The following is a 12,243-nucleotide window of genomic DNA, read 5'->3' on the forward strand; positions in this document are numbered from 1 at the left end:
ACACCCTGTCAGTCACCACGTCAACACCGATACACTGCAGAGTCCCGGAAATGTAAGGAGCTGACTCAACTCATTGCAACTGTGTGCAACCTGGCCAGGAAACACCAGCGCTGGGACTGTTTAATCAGTGGGAAAACACCTGCCTTGATAGATTGACAGGAGATTCAACGTTTCGAGCATAAGCCCTTCTTCAGGGAGGGTTCATGCCCTACACGTCGATTCTCCTGCTCCTTGGATGCTGCCTGACCTGCTGCGCTTTTCCAGCAACACATTTTCAGCTCTGATACTCCAGCCTCTGCAGACCTCACTTTCTCCTTAATAGAGTGACAGTCAGATGTTACACTTTATCAGCCAGTTATTCTCCATAGCAGCAAGTTTACAAACAAAACAAAAAGTGCTGAAGAAACTGGCATCAGAGAGGAAAGCAACAGTTAATGTTTCGAGTCGCTGATTTCCGGCATCAGCAGGTCTCTCTTTTTATCATTGCAATGGGTGGACAGTCCTTCCCTATGTTTCTTTGTTCAATCTGCCATGGGATGTGGGCATCAGTGCCTCTACTTATTACCCATAAGGAAGTGGTGGAGAGCTACAGTTCCTGTTAGTGAAGGTCGGCTCGGTATTGTTAGGGAGGGAGTTCTAAGATTTTATTCCAACAACAGTGAGGGCAATATTGATATATTTTTAAGTTAGAATGGTGGGTAGGGAGCTGGAGGTCACAGGTTTGGAAATTGCTGTTGAAGGAGGCTTGATGAATCACTGCAGTTCCTACAATCTTGCAAGTGGTACACCCCACTGCTTAGAATGCATCACTGTAGGCGGGAGTTCATGCTGAAGGTGTTTTTATTTCCTTTTTTTTTTAACCCCCCCCACACTACCACCTAACTGCAGTAGTGCTTATTTTTTTCCCTGGCACTCATGGTGTGTGTGTGTGTGCAGGTGTGAGAGACACAAAGTGCACGAATCTTTATTCAATTTCCACCACCATTAAGATAGGAAAACACCCGGGTGGCCTGTAACGAGCAGTGCCCTTCACATCAAAGGGCTATGCTGTGTGATCAAACAGTGAATGGGAGGGCAGGGACTAAATCAAAATAGAGTTGGAGGGGGAAATAATGCACTCCACTCCCTGCGGCGCCCACCTCTCCCTGAACAACTCCAGGGTGTTGGTGGACACTGCGTGCTCCATGCTGAAGGTGTTAGATGTGGTGCCACTCAAGAGGGCTGCTTTGTACTGGATAGTGTTGATTTTCCTGAGTGTTGTTGGAGCTGCACCCATCCAGGCAACTGAGGAGTATGTCATCACACTCCTGACTTGTAGATGGTAGACAGGCTTTGGAGAGTCAAGTTGTAAGATATTCCCAGCTACTGACCTGCTTTCACAGCCACAGTAATTATAAGGCTGTATTTATATGGTTCCTGTGTCATTGTTGCATCTATTTCAATAATACTGCCTTACACCTGGCCATCTCTGACATGTCCTTTTTTTTCCAAACATCCCTGTCATGGTTGACAGAGCCCTCAACTGTGTCTGATCCATCTCCCACACTTATGTACTTATTCCTTAACCTCCCTGCGTGAGCAATGATTGGGTTCCCCTTGTTCTGACTTTCCATCCAACCAGTCTCCACATTCAAAAGATCATCTTGCACCATTTCTGCCAACTCCAGCAGGATACCACCACCAAAAACATCTTCCTCTACAGTCAGTGTTACACAGCAACCATTCTCTCCACGAGTGGCTGGTCCACTCCTCCAATATTTCTAACAATTCCCTATCCCTGATTCTCTGCAATCGCAGAAGGTCTAACACTTGCCCATTCACCTCCTGCCTCGTCACAGTCCAAAACCCCAAACAGAATGTCCAGTTGATGCAGCATTTTCCTTGCACTTCTTTCAATCTAGTTTACCATAATTACTGTTCTCAATACAGTCTCCTTTACATTGAGAAAACAGAAAGCAGATGGAAAGTTTTTTATCTTTTGCCAAAATGATCAGTTTCATAATGTCCCCCATTGTAGTCCATATTCCAGACCTTTGTCCATTCAATTAACCTATCCATATCAATCTATATGCTCTTTATGTCCTCTTCATAACAATCACTTTACAAAACATCTCTGTTCAAAAGAAGAATTGTTTTTTCCCCTTTATTCTTTGGGTGACGGCATCTTTGGCGAGGCCAACACTTATTGCCCAGAGAGTAGTTAAGAGTCAACCATACTGCCATGCTTCTGGAGTCACATGTGGACCAGACCAGGTAAGGATGACTGTTTTCTTCCCTAAAGGACATTAGCGAACCAGATGGATTTTTCCAGTAATGGTTTCATGGTCACCATTAGACTCTTAATTCCAGATTTTTATTGAATTCAAATTCCATCATCTGCCATAGCAGGATTTAAACCCAGGTCCCCACAACATTACCTTAGTTTCTGGATTAAAATATATCTAGTGATAATACCACTAGGCCATTGGGCTAACTATCTCTGTTTGTCTCTTCACAGATGCTATCAGGCCTGATGAATTTCTTCCGCCCTTCCTGTTGTATTTCAGATCTCCAGCAGCATTTTGCTGCTGTATTCAGATGGTTAGTTTGCTAACTCCCAGGATGCTGATAGAAATTGATGACATCAGACAAAATGCAAAATGAAGATTGCTTTTCTCTTTACAGATGCCACCTTGACTTTGGATTATCTCCAGTATTTTCTGTTTTAGTTTCAGATAGCCAGATTCTCTTGTATTTTGCTTTGTTTTCCCAGGACTTATCACAAATACTTACTAATCAGTCAAAATTCACAAAGATAAATAACTCGTTATTATTAAAAATCACATGACACCAGGTTATAGTCCAACAGGTTTAATTGGAAGCACTAGCTTTCGGAGCGCTGCTCCTTTGTCATGTGTTTGTGAAGGAGCAGCGCACCAAAAACAGGTGCTCCCAATTAAACCTGTTGGACTATAACCTGGTGTTGTGTGATTTTTAAGTTTGTACACCCCAGTCCAACACCGGCATCTCCAAATCATGGTTATTATTACGTTGCTATATTTGAGAGTTTGCTATATGCCAATTGACTACAACATTTCAGAAGTACTTTATCATCTGTAACCTGCTCTGGTCGCTGTGAACAGTATTATCTCGGTGCATGTCTTTCTTCCTCACTCCTGTCAAGGAATTCACCCACAACCTTCAACATCAAAAAACAGGATTTTACCATGGTTGGTAAACAATTTGAAGATTGCTAAGATCCAAGGGATAGTATTGAAATATTAGGAGTAGGAGGATCTTTGCACCTTTAATGAGATGGGACTTTAAGATCTGGATATTTTTCTTTCTTTTGGATCTGGATGTTTTCTTTCCTTTTTTCTCTGTTTCTTGTATTTCTGGTGTTTATTTTTAGTTCTGGCTTTTGTAACCACAATGGTACCAGAGAATGGAGAGTTTTTACACTTCTCACTGTATTCCTGTATTCCTATACCTGAGTACACATGACAATAAAATCTAATTCTAATTCCAATTCATCATCATACAGCATTGCTTTGACCCACCATATGACATTGAAAAGCTGTTTCAGGAAGACAGGGAGAGATGATACAAACTGTGGTTTTATTATCTGCAATTTAATGATAAAGGGAAGGTTTGTTCAAAATATTCAAGTTTGGTGGCTCAGGGGTTAGCACTGCTGCCTCCCAGCTCCAGGGACCCGGGTTCAATTCTATCCATGGGTGACTGTGTGTGTGGAGTTTGCACATTCTCCCCAGGTCTGCATGGGTTTCCTCTGGGAGCTCCGGTTTCCTCCCACAGTCCAAATATGTACAGGTTAGGTGGGCTAGCCATGAGGAATGCAGGGTTGCAGGGGTGGGTCTGGGTTGGATTCTCTTTGGAAGGTCAGTGTGAACTTCATGTGCTGAATAGTCTGCTTCCACACTGTTGGAATTCTATGTTTAGGGGGACAGATAGATTGGGAGTGACTGTAATTGCTAGTTGAGCTGTGATGATATATTACTTTTACAGTTTGGATTTTAAAATAGTGACATATAGGTGGCGTACTTTCTTGAAGGGACCTCTTTTTTTAAAAAAAATGTCAGTCAGTCGTTATGGAACAATGATCTAATTAATATGTGGGTCAAAACGTGTGACACTGGAAAAGCACAGTAGGTCAGGCAGCATCCGAGAAGCAGGTGAGTCAACCTTTCCAGCATAAGCCATTCATCAGGAATGCTCAAAACATCGACTCTCCTGCTCCTCAGATGCTGCCTGACCTGCTGTGATTTTCCAACACTACACTCTTCAGCACTGACTCTCCAGCATCTGCAGTCCTCACTTTCTCCTAATCCAATATGTAACAGAGAGCAGGGACCTCCCGAAGGGTTAATGGAAGATAAGTTTTTTTTAATGCATTCACAGGATGAAGGTGTCACTGGCTCGGCCATTACCCATCCCTAATTGTCCAAGGGAAGTTAGGAGTCAACTACATTGTTGTGAGTCTGGAGTCACATGTAGGCCTGACCAGGTAAAGATGGTAGTTTCTTTTCCTGAAGGAAACTACTGAACCATAAAGGTTTTTCTAACATGGTCATGATGAGACTCTTAATCCAAGATTTTTGTTGAATTCCAATTTCAATATCTGCTGTGAAGGGATTTGAACCCAGGTCCCCAGAACATTACCTGAGTCTCAGATTAATAGTCTAGCAATAATACTTGTGGCCATTGGCTCCAAATATTTTTACAACAAGTGGGGTAAATGTTGAGGTTCATTAACTTGTTTTTGATTCAGGGTAATAGAGAATGGATTTTAGGTTAGAAAACACAGATCTAAGAAAAAGACTTCGATAGAGTAATTCAGAGGATACCTGACTGGTGTCATAAACAAGTATATTTCTCACCCAGAAAGGAGTGCAGAATAGTTCAGGGAAAACATAGTTACCTCAGTGTTAATGTTTAGCTTGTGAAGTGTCCAAACCAGGACTGCTTGGTTAGAAGTTGACAAAACTGCAAAAATTGAATATCTCAGGTCTGTGATCATTCATACAGGAAGACTTCTCTGAACACGTGAATGGACTGAGGAAAATCAGTTAAGTTGAACAAAGATTTGAGGTGGAGGGTAATTTCTCTAGCTGTGAAACTGTAATAGGTAGTGCTGAGAAATGGGATGAAGCTGTGTGCTTTAAGATCTCTCAAACTGTTCCATATTTGGACAGCTTTTGCTTTATTCGGTAATAATGTTTTCTGTTTCCATGGAGCTAATCCCATTGTTTCTTCCACTGAGTTTAAGGAATCAGGTGTTTCAGTATCTGACATATCAGAATAGAATCAAAATGAATGGACAGTGAGGATAGGACCCAAGAAATTAGGTGGGATCGGTGAGTGAGGAGTCAGCATGGGGACCAGTGAGTGATTGGTTTATGATGAGGGTTAAACATAGAAACAAAGGAAATAGGTGCAGGAGTAGGCCATTTGGCCCTTTGAGCCAGCACCACTATTCAGTGTAATGATGGCTGATCATGCAATTTAAGTATCCAATTCCCGCTTTCTCTCCAGACCCTTGATCCTTCTCACCACAAGGGCCACATCCAGCTCCCTCTTGAATATATCTAATGAACTGGTCCCAACAGCTTCCTGTGGGAGAGAATTCCATAGGTTCACAACTCTCACAGTGAAGAAATTCTTCCTTATCTCAGTCCTGAATGGCTTGTCCCTTATCCTTAGATGCGACCCCTAGTTCTGGTCTCCCCCAGCAACGGGAACATTCTTCATGCATCTAGCCTGTCCAGAGCCATCAAGTTTTTGTATGTGTCTGTGAGATCCCCCTATTTTTCTAAATTCCAGTGAGTACAAACCCAGTTGATCCAGTCTTTCCTCATATGTCACTCCTGCCATCCCAGGAATCAGATTGGTGAACCTTCACTAACAAGAATGTCTTTTCTCAAACTAGGAGTCCAAAACTGCACACAATATTTAAGGCGTGGCCTCACCCAGGCCCTGTATAAATGCAGCCAGACATCCATCCTCCTATATTCAAATCATCTCACTGCGATCAGTGACTGAGGGTCCCCAGCAATGGGTCAGGAAGTAAGAGTAGTACTGAGGGACCAGTAATGAAACCAATGAGGGAACCCATGCATAGGGATGTATGGCATATCTGCAGAACTGAAATGTTCATCTGCAAGGCAAAGAGTGTTTGGGACATGGAACTCAGACAGATAATGGCCCCAGACATTGTGGGGTAGTAAACCTGCCATATCCAAATTGGAATCATTGACCAAGTATTGTGTTTCTGCTCTCTTTGTACAAACTCACCAATCATGCACACATACTTGGTAAACTGGATTTGGTTGAAGGTAAGAACTGGGATATAAATAAATTTATAGGAGAGCTCTGCAAATCAGTCTAATCTATTGTTTTAATGTGCCCAGCAATGCTAGCAACAGTGCAGCCTATGGGTCACATACTGCTTTACGTCCTGGCTCCACATGGAAAGCATTTGCACATTCACTTAAAGTGGTATCATAACATCGGAGGGCTGAACGACCTGTACTGTGCTGTTATGTTCTATGTAACAGCGAAGCTTCCCAGTGAAGGTACCATGACCAGTGATAGAGGATCCCCAGAGAGGGCAAGGATGGGATTCAGTGAGTGAGAGTAAAATGATGCATTAAAAGTTTAAAGCCATTTCTTTCTTGAGTGAAAATCTTCTGACACCCAACCTAAACTGCCTTTTATTTTAGTCTTGCTTCATTTTCAGCTTGGTTAAACTTAAAGTAGTGTTTGAGAATAATTTTGTTAACACCATTTAATATCTTAAATGTCTCCTTAATAATGTTTGTCGGCTACCGATGTTCACAGTTAGAAAGACCCAGTTGCTCAAGCTTTTCTTCAAAACCCCTTGCTGTAAGACTGAGATTTTTCTTTGGATATGTCTAAACATTATCTTCATGTCCAGCAAGTGGAAGTGGGGTTAATGCTGAATATGTAGTCTCATCAGTTTGTACAGCTTCAGATTGCCAATTTGTGATTTATATTTTGTCATTTCATTCACGATCATCTTCCTCACCGAACCATTACTTTGACATATTATGTTTTTGCCTTAGAATAGAGTTATGAGCATGGCTAAATCATTTAGTGAAATCATAGCTAATCTGAGTGTGGACTCAATTCCACATGCCAACCTACTCCATACAAATGTTATAAGTGTACCAGCTGTGGAGTTGTACAACACGGAAACGGACCCTTCAGCCATGCTGACCAGATCTCCTAAATTAATCTTGTCTTATTTGCCAGCAATCCGCCCATATCCTTCTAAACCCTTCCTATTCATGTGTCCATACATAACATTCGACTCCCTCGTTAACCAAGAATTTATCTATAAAATTTATCTGTCCTGCCCCATCCTGTGGGTCATACATAATTACTCACAACTTAGGAGCAGGAATAGGCCATTCAGCCCTTTGAGTCTGCTCTATCATTCAAGAAAGGTAGGGCTGACCTGATGACATCCCCATCTCCACCCATTAACCTTTCACCCCTTTGCTCACCTAAAATCTTCCAATGGCCTTTCAACCATAAGATGTAGGAGCAAAGGCAGGCCATTCAGCCCATCGACTCAGCTGCAGATATGGCTGACCTGATAAGAAGGAGGAAGACAGTACAGAAGACTCAAGATCCTCTTTGAGAAAAAAACTTCTCCTCATCTATTCCAAGGGACAAAACCAGTTTTGAAAAACAGCAATACTTCGAAATTAACATATTGATTACTCCTCCCACAGACCAAAGAGGTGCAAGTTAGGTGGATTAGCTGTGCGAAAATGTCCATTGGGACCAGGAATGTGTAGGCTAGGTGGATTAGCCATGGAAAATGCACGGTTACAGAGATAGAGTGGGTCTGGGTGGGATGCTGGTCAAAGGGTCAGTGTGGACTTGAATGGGTCAAATAGTCCGTTTCCCAACTGTAGGGATTCTCTGATTCTATGACCATTTGAACCCCTTGGTGAGTATCCATTTCATTTTTTTCTGCAGTGACAGACTTGAAGAGTGTTCTACACATTGGATCCTTTTGAATCAACCTGTTCAGAGATGTCATTACACATCTCTGGAGCAGAAAGGGACTTGAACTTGGGCCCCTGGCATCTGCAGTCCTCACTTTCTCCCCCGGCTAGAATTGGGTCACTACCACCACTGCATAAGAGCCTCTCTACCAAATGTTTCTACCTCATTTCAAATCAGGGCCCATTCATCTGTAAAGCTAATGTGATGAACACTATAGCATAGAAGCTGGACACGGTGAGCGTCCTTTTATATAACTTAGACAATAGACAACAGACAATAGGTGCAGGAGTAGGCCATTCAGCCCTTCGAGCCTGCACCACCATTCAATATGATCATGGCTGATCATTCCTAATCAGTATCCGCTTCCTGTCTTATCTCCATAACCCTTGATTCCACTATCTTTGAGAGCTCTATCCAACTCTTTCTTAAATGAATCCAGAGACTGGGCCTCCACTGCCCTCTGGGGCAGAGCATTCCACACAGCCACCACTCTCTGGGTGAAGAAGTTTCTCCTCATCTCTGTCCTAAATGGTTTACCCCGTATTTTTAAGCTGTGTCCTCTGGTTCGGCACTTACCCATCAGCGGAAATATGTTTCCTGCTGCCAGAGTGTCCAATCCTTTCATAATCTTATATGTCTCAATCATATCCCCTCTCAGTCTTCTAAACTCAAGGGTATACAAGCCCAGTCTCATCAGCCTTTCAGTGTAAGGTAATCCCTCCATTCCAGGAATTGACCTTGTGAACCTACGCTGCACTCCCTCAATAGCCAGAATGTCTTTCCTCAAATTTGGAGACCAGAACTGCACACAGTACTCCAGGTGTGGTCTCACGAGGGCCCTGTACAGCTGCAGAAGCACCTCTTTGCTTCTATACTCAATCCCTCTTGTTATGAAGGCCAGCATGCTATTAGCCTTCTTCACTACCTGCTGTACCTGCATGCTTACCTTCATTGACTGGTGTACAAGAACACCCAGATCTCTCTGTACTGCCCCTTTACCTAAATTGATTCCATTGAGGTAGTAATCTGCCTTCCTGTTCTTGCCACCAAAGTGGATAACCATACATTTATTCCACATTAAACAGCATCTGCCATGCATCTGTTCACTCACCTAACTTGTCCAAGTCACGCTGTAATCTCCTAACATCCTCCTCACATTTCACCCTGCCACCCAGCTTTGTATCATCAGCAAATTTGCTAATGTTATTACGAATACCATCTTCTATATCATTAACATATATTGTAAAAAGCTGCGGTCCCAGCACGGATCACTGCGGTACCCCACTGGCCACTGCCTGCCATTCTGAAATGGAGCCGTTTATCACTACCCTTTGTTTCCTATCAGCCAGACAATTTTCAATCCAATCTAGTACTTTGCCTCCAATACCATGCGCCCTAAGTTTACTCGCTAACCTCCTATGTGGAACTTTATCAAAAGCTTTCTGAAAGTCCAGATAGACTACATCTACTGGATCTCCCTCATCCATCTTCAGAGTTACATCCTCAAAAAATTCAAGAAGATTAGTCAAGCACGATTTCCCCGTCATAAATCCATGCTGATTCTGTCCTATCCTGTTACTACTATCCAGATGTGCCGTAATCTCATCCTTTATAATAGACTCCAGCATTTTTCCCACCACTGAGGTCAGACTAACTGGTCTATAATTTCCTGCTTTCTCTCTCCCACCTTTCTTAAAAAGTGGTATAACATTAGCCACTCTCCAATCCTCAGGAACCGATCCTAAATCTATCGAATTCTGGAAAATAATCACCAACGCATCCACGATTTCCCGAGCCACCTCCTTCAGTACCCTGGGATGTAGACCATCAGGCCCCGGGGACTTATCAACCTTCAGACCTAACAGTCTCTCCAACACCAAATCCTGGCAAATACAGATTCCCTTAAGTTCAGGTCCTTCAGTCATTGTTACCTCAGGGAGATTGCTTGTGTCTTCCCCAGTGAACACAGATCTGAAGTACCCATTTAATTCTTCTGCCATTTCTTTGTTCCCTGTAATATATTCCCCTGTTACTGTCTTCAAGGGCCCAATTTTAGTCCTAACCATTTTTTTGCCTTGCACATACTTGAAAAAGCTTTTACTATCCTCCTTTATATTATTGGCCAGTTTACCTTCATACCTCATTTTTCCTCTGCGTATTTCCTTCTTAGTAATCCTCTGTTGTTCTTTAAAAGCTTCCCAGTCCTCTGTTTTCCCACTTATCTTTGTTATGTTATACTTTTTCTCTTTTAACTTTATATGTTTCTTAACTTCCCTCATCAACCACAGCTGCCCATGCCTCCTCCTGGGATCTTTTTTCCTTTTCGGAATGAACTGATCCTGCAACTTCTGCATTATACACAGAAATATCCGCCATTGTTCCACCACGGTCATCCCTGCTAAGGTATTGCACCATTGAACTTTGGCCAGCTCCTCCCTCATAGCTCCATAGTACCCTTTATTCAACAGAAATATTGTCACTTCTGACTGTACCCTCTCCCTCTCAAATTGCAGATTGAAACTTACCGTATTTGAGACTTTTGAGATTGATACATTGACATCCGAAATGCTGATTACTGGTATGTGAAGGTGTTGGTATAAATGTTGGCTACCAGAATACAGTCAACGATCTTGAACGTAAGCTTTGATGCAATCTTAGTGACAAGTCTTCCAGGCGTTGGTCCATCGTTTTGCCTTGAACTCCTTGGCCAAGATAGGATCTTCATGTAACATTTCAGCATAAGACAACATCTTGGTAACTTGGTTATATCTAAATTAAGCAGCATGAATTGCCCCCTTTCCATCTTCTCCTTCCAATCCAAAGATGTGCTGGGTAGGTGGATTAGTCATGCTAAACTGCCCATAGTGTTCAAGGATGTGTAGGTTTAGGTGTATCAGCCATGGAAAGTGTAAGGTTACAGGGAAACCATCTGGTGGATCTAAGTGGGATGCTCTTTTGAGAGTCAGTGTGGACTTGTTGGGCCAAATGGCCTGTTTCCACACTGTTGAGATTCTGTGATTTTCTTCTTTTTGCAAGCTGAAACTTAGACTGTAACCTGCTTAATTCATATTCTCCAGCCAACAATAACATTTCACAGCTTAATCAGGCAGATCCTAAAGTTGCAGCATAAATCTATCCTGTCTATACTCCAATAAGGAAGGGGCCACTTTCCAGGCAAGAAATAGCTGGGTAGCTCCGATAAAGAATTAGATCGATGGGGACTTAGGAAGTAGGAGGGGGAACAGACCATCTGGCCCCTCTCTTTCCACCTCACCATTCAACATGATCACATCTGACCTCGGCACCATATTTATTCCCTGAGAGACCAAAATAGATCTATCAATCGCAGACCATTAGACATAGGAACAGGTAACCATTCAGCCCATTGAGCCTGTCCTGCCATTCAATGATATGGCAACGGATCTGAAATCCTCAAGTCCACTTTCCTGCATTTTCTCAATTACCTCTGATTTCTTTACTGAATAAAATCTGACATGAAAGTATGAATAATGGAGCCTTTTGGGGTGGAGAAACTCAGAGATTCACAACTGACAGAACTTCTCCTCATCTCAGTCCTTTTATCCTGATACAGTGACCCTATCGATTTCCAACAGCCCTTCCCCCGAATTCACTGCCAGAGGATGCAATATTCCAGCGTTGACCCTGTCAAGACCCTTCACATTTTAGGGAGATAAACCATTTTGACAAACACAAATGAGATGGGGATGAATACCAGGCTGAATCTTGTTGATTTAATTTCTACACTGTGCTTAGCTAACCCATGACAGGTTACAGAAGCTGGGAATGTTGCCAGAACCTGATGGTGGCACAAAGGAAGCTCCCTACGTAATGCGCAGTGCTGGTACAGGATGTTATGGGGTAGGATATTTCGTGGAAGTGTTTGTGTGCAAAACCAGAGCATACACGAGACGCCTGAGTGCTGCCAATGAAATTCCAGGCCCAAAAGAAAACAGGATAAAATGGTTACGCTGTCAACTTTTCGTTCACAAAGTCAGTGACACCACAGTATTACAGTATTACCAGAAACTCACTGATAGAAACACTCTGTGAGCTGTGGCTTATGTGGAAAGGAACTAGTTCAAATACAAGGCAGCATGTGGATCCTGCAAGGTTGCTGGAGTCCAGTAAAGGAAACTGGAACTGGTTGTGAGTTTACAGTCACATGTAGGCCAAACCAAATAAGAA

Source organism: Hemiscyllium ocellatum, chromosome 11 (assembly GCF_020745735.1).
Source record: "Hemiscyllium ocellatum isolate sHemOce1 chromosome 11, sHemOce1.pat.X.cur, whole genome shotgun sequence".
Taxonomy (NCBI): domain Eukaryota; kingdom Metazoa; phylum Chordata; class Chondrichthyes; order Orectolobiformes; family Hemiscylliidae; genus Hemiscyllium; species Hemiscyllium ocellatum.